We start from the raw sequence: 4,942 nt of genomic DNA, 5'->3' as shown, positions 1-4,942 counted from the left end.
GAGGCTGCAGTCTATGGGGTCGAAAAGAGTCAGACACGACTGCGCGACTTCACTTTCACTTTTCACTTTCATGCATTGGAGAAGGAAATGGCAACCCACTCCAGTGTTCTTGCCTGGAGAATCCCACAGACGGGGGAGCCTGGTGGACTGCCGTCTATGGGGTCGCACAGAGTCAGACACGACTGAAGCGACTTGGCAGCAGTTGACCTTAACCAAGAGAGAAAACACTACTCAGCTAATAAGTAGCTGTTGGTAGCAATTTCCCTTCATGAGAGGGAAGGCTTTCTTAAACCGATAGCAAAGGTGAACATCTAACTTAGCATTGCAATCATCTGACTTCTGCGATGGTCTCTCTCTGGCATATCTCCACGTATCACAAATCCTTCTCTAAATGCATAGCTCAGCTCCCATTTTCTCATCGTCTGTAGCTAATATCCTCGCGGCATCTCAAGGACTCTTCATTCCCTCAATCACTTCCAGGAAGAAAAGGAAATTATGGTAAAAAGGAGAGTCTCCTTCAAGGAAACTAATCACTTAGATAGTGAAGAGATTTAAAAGCAAATTTAAAGACTTGGAAAGAAAGTTTTAGAAAAGAAATCTTTAGAAATAGGTATTGTATCTGTGATGTGGTTTTAAAGTGCTCAAATCCAGTTAAATAAATGGATTAATCAGTAGAGTGCATTAAACAAAACCAACTAACGTGATTTCTAGTCCAAGGATAAATTAAAAGGAAAAAAAAAGAGGCATGGCCAAGCTTTATTTGTTTGGAGAATTTCAAACTGAGGGAGGGACCAACTGTAAAAACGTCTGCAGTCAGCTGGAACTGCGTTTCCTCCAGCACAGGGCAGCTGGGATGCGTGCAGCCAGCTCTTCCAGGACATCAGAAAAGGAGGAGCCTGATTGCTTAGCCTCGGCTGGTTAAACAGTAAAGCACACGGCTGTGTACAACGGAAAAGAAATGATCTTGTGAGGGATTGAAGAACAGCAACTTGATAGAACTTCCCTTTGCAACCGTCCCTGGGTGGGTAGCATGAGACAGATCAGCATGCTGCTATAGCTCTTACTCGTCAAACAAACAACAGAAGCTTTTATGGACAGGGCATAGGGATCTTATGTTTTTTCTAAGTCAAGAGTCTAACCCTCTGGGGAAGAAATGAAACTCCTAGACTGAAGCCCAGTAGTCAGTACTCTTTTAAATGAATCCTGGGGTGAGGTACTGTCTCATGAGACAAACAGCCCCATCATAAATGTAAATTTTATTTACACTTGTGGTCACAGAGGATGAGATAGTTAGATAGCATCACTGTCTCAACAGACATGAATGTGAGCAAACTCCGGGAGAGAGTGGAGGACAGAGGCGCCTGGCGTGCTGCAGTTCCTGTGGTTGCAGAGTCAGACACAGGTTAGCAACTGAACAACAACTCTAAAATTTACTGAACTTATTTTGCTGGAAATTAGTCCCTACTACCCCCACTGACCTTTTTCTACTTCATTTTTCTTCTGTGATGTTTTTCACAGTTGTACTTATAGTTGGAACCCATACAGGGTCTGCCTTCTTGTGTTTAAGAAGCCCATTTTCTAATATGTTGTCCCTTCATGATTCCTTTCCTAATGCAGTGGCCAATTCTGAACCGGTAACCAGGTGAATTATGAATTTGGAGTAGCCATCATCATTGAAACCCCTTCATTTTCTCAAGCCTGTTACCTTTGGGCACAAAGGCAAAGAGCATTGTGAACAGTTCTGAATGAATCCAGAGAGAGACAGAAGAAAAAAATTGTTTCCGTTTTCCAACAGTAGGATTCAAACTGTTCACAAAAAATACCATCTGTAAAGCAGAAGGGCCTGGACTGGAGGCTTCAGGGTCTCTGGAGCCCCTCAAATGCAAGGCAAAGTCTGCAATTCATGTCCTTTTTTTTTTTTTTTTTTCCTGATTGAGTAAATAAGAGATCTGAAGTGATTTTACTTTTATTTCCTTCACTTTAAGCCAATCATGAAGTTTCACAGTGATTTCTGGGGCAGGAGAAGGAAGGTGGTGCTGAGCAACTTCGGGGCTGTGGTCCAGCTAGCCCAGGAGGTGTGGGCCTCACTGGGGCAGCTGGAGGAGCACCGACTGCCCGGCGGGCAGGTAGGTGATGTTCCGTGAGCGCGACAGCTGGTGCGCGATGTCTTCCGCTGCCTCCAGCTTGCGCAGCTCGATCAGGCTGTCGCCTGCAGTGGCGAGCGAGTTGGCAATTAACTCTGCCGCCTTGGAGTCGCCCTCTGCGGAGATGATGGCTGCCTTCTTCTGCTGCTTAGCCTTTTCCACCACAAATCTGGCCCTCTCTGCTTCCTGCTGAGCCACCTGTTTGGCTTCCACCGCTTCTGTGAACTCCTTCCCAAAGGTCAGATGCGTCAAGGATACGTCATCCAGGATGAGCCTAAAGGTCGCTGCTCGCTCTGTGAGGTCATCGCTCACCTGTCTGGAGACCAGCCCTCTCTGGGTGATCAGTTCTCCAGCATCAAAGCGAGCCACCACGGACTTGAGGATCTCTGTAGTGATGGACGGCAGCACGCGCTTGTCGTAGTCCCCTCCGATGCTGGTGAAGATGCGAGGAAGCTGACTAGCAACCCGCCGGAAGAGGATGCGCAGCGTGATGTTGACATTCTGTTTAAGTCTTTGCTACCAGTGATTACTGGCACATTACGTGGTCGAGAGCGGCAGTCAAAGATAGTTGGTTTCTGTACCCAAGGGATGAGGAAGTGAGTCCCTTCTCCTACAACAATGTCGGCACTCCCCGGAACCGGTCAAAGATGACAGCTCTGTGCCCAGCATCCACATTTTACAAGGCAGAGTTCACCACGCCTCCTGCAACTGCTAAGGCAAGACCAAACTTGCTCATGGACTCAAACACTTTGGCAGCCATGTCTCCTTTGGCTGGACCCACTCACACCTGCTTCCACTCTGACCTCCACATGAATTCCCCCGCAATTCATGTACTTTTGTTACAGAATTTTTCATCAGTTTGGTAAACAACTAACAATTGAAAATAATGGTAAGGGGAAACGGATTCAATCTATATTTCTACAATTCAACCCCAGACAGAATCTGGGATAACATAATGACATGAACTTATCACACCATCCTCCATGACATAAATGTATGGTCAGTTGCAGGCAAAGATGTTGGGATGGCAAAGCCACCTGGGATAAATTAAGCATGAAAAAGTTGCCAGAGTCCTATTTCCATTGACTTCCTGAGAGGCACTGGGAACACGCTTTAAAAGTGACATATCCTAGAACTTATGGGAGTTGAGAATTCTAGACTCGTGAACTGAGAATAGGATGAAGCTGTCATAAAACTCCACAGGAGACAAGAGAAGGGTAGGCAGATGGACATTTGGACTGCCCCCACAGAGACGATGAGCTGGAAGATACTGGAAATGGATAGAACCCCTCCTTGGAGATTGATTCTGTGTGTTCCAAGAACATATGTTGGCTATATCCCAAACCTTCTCATTCAATCCTATAGGGACTTTCCCTAAGTTCTTCAGAAAATCTGAGGTTTGTAAGGAAGAGAGAATTGCTGCAGATCTTGGAAGGACCATGTTAGGCATGTAAAAATCTGATGCAAAAAATGTTTGGAGAAAACCTTTTTCTTGCCGCTGATGCGGAATGACAAAGAAGAAGAGGAAAGGGGAAGAAGAAGGGGAAACACAGTGCCAGACCCTTTTCTGGGACTGGAATGTCTGAGAGTACAGCAAGTTTCCTCGAGAGCTTGGGTGGCAGAGTGAAGCATCTTCTCCACAGTAAAATCACCTGTGAGAAAAGCAGGAGCGTGAAAACCCCAAGAAAGGAAAAGGTCCGGGATATTCTCTGGGTGACAGCAGATTTCTATGCATGAATTTAAAGTACGATGCTGAGACTTCCCTGGAGGTCCAGTGGTTAAGACTTCATTTTCCAGGGTAAGGGGTGAGGGTTCAATTCCGGGTCAGGGACCTAAGATCCCATGAGTTTCCAGGTCAAAAATCCAAATCATAAAAACAGAAGCAACATTGTAGCAAATTCAATAAAGATGTCTAAACACCATGTTGACTGCTTGTCACATCACGAAATCTAGTGTGAAAAACAGCCCCAGAGCTGCCAACACCTTGACAGTGTCTGACACACGCCCCACTCCAAAGGGCTCACCCAGCTGGCTGTGTTTTACCCCCATGCTCAACATGTCTCGTGTGTACACCAGTGAGTGAAGGTGAAATTTAATATTTTGAGGCAAGGGCTATGAGGCGCAGTATCTGAATATTTAGATGGAAATGATCAGTGTCAGACCAGCTTGTGAAATGTCAACAGGTTAGTGACATGAATACAGGGGCTTCCCAGGTGGCGCTAGTGGTAAAGAATCTGCCTGCCAAAGCAGGAGACACAGGAGACACTCGTTCAAGCCCTGGGTTGGGAAGATTTCCTGGAGGAGGAAACGGCGACCCACTCCAGTATTCCTGCCTGGAAAATCCCATGGGTAGACGAGCCTGGCGGGCTACAGTCCAAGGGGTCACAGAGTCGGACACGACTTCGTGACTAAAGGGCAGCAGCAGCAGACTCGACTATAGTTCACATTAGTATGAATTAGTCTGAGGAGCTGGTTACCTCAGCCCCTTCCAGACAGACAGTGAGAGTTAGAAATGTCTAGCTACAACCTTAATTATTAAGTGGTCTGCACATTCCAGATGCAGTGCCATTTTCAAGATGAGATACTTTTACTTTATAGAAGTTAAATGAAGATTCAATCTTGGAACTCTCTGATTCCATATTGTTTTTCTCTTATCAGCTATACTATTGCTCTTTAGAATTCACTACTTTTTTCTTTTTGGTTCCCATCAAAGGGTCTAAAATTCTGCCTTAGGCACTGTTACAGAGGTCCTGCAAAATCAAGGTGATTCCTTAGGTTAATCTGATAACTGACTTGTC

At 45.7% G+C, this 4,942-nt stretch overlaps 1 pseudogene; it reads right to left on the bottom strand.

The window, feature by feature from the left end:
* Window positions 1-1,950: 1,950 nt before the first annotated feature.
* LOC781100 (prohibitin 1-like) lies at window positions 1,951-2,965 on the bottom strand (annotated as a pseudogene).
* Between the last annotated feature and the right edge of the window lie 1,977 nt (window positions 2,966-4,942).

The sequence above is a fragment of the Bos taurus genome, chromosome 12 (genome assembly GCF_002263795.3).
Source record: "Bos taurus isolate L1 Dominette 01449 registration number 42190680 breed Hereford chromosome 12, ARS-UCD2.0, whole genome shotgun sequence".
Lineage (NCBI taxonomy): Eukaryota > Metazoa > Chordata > Mammalia > Artiodactyla > Bovidae > Bos > Bos taurus.
This window is presented reverse-complemented; position numbering and strand designations above follow the sequence as displayed.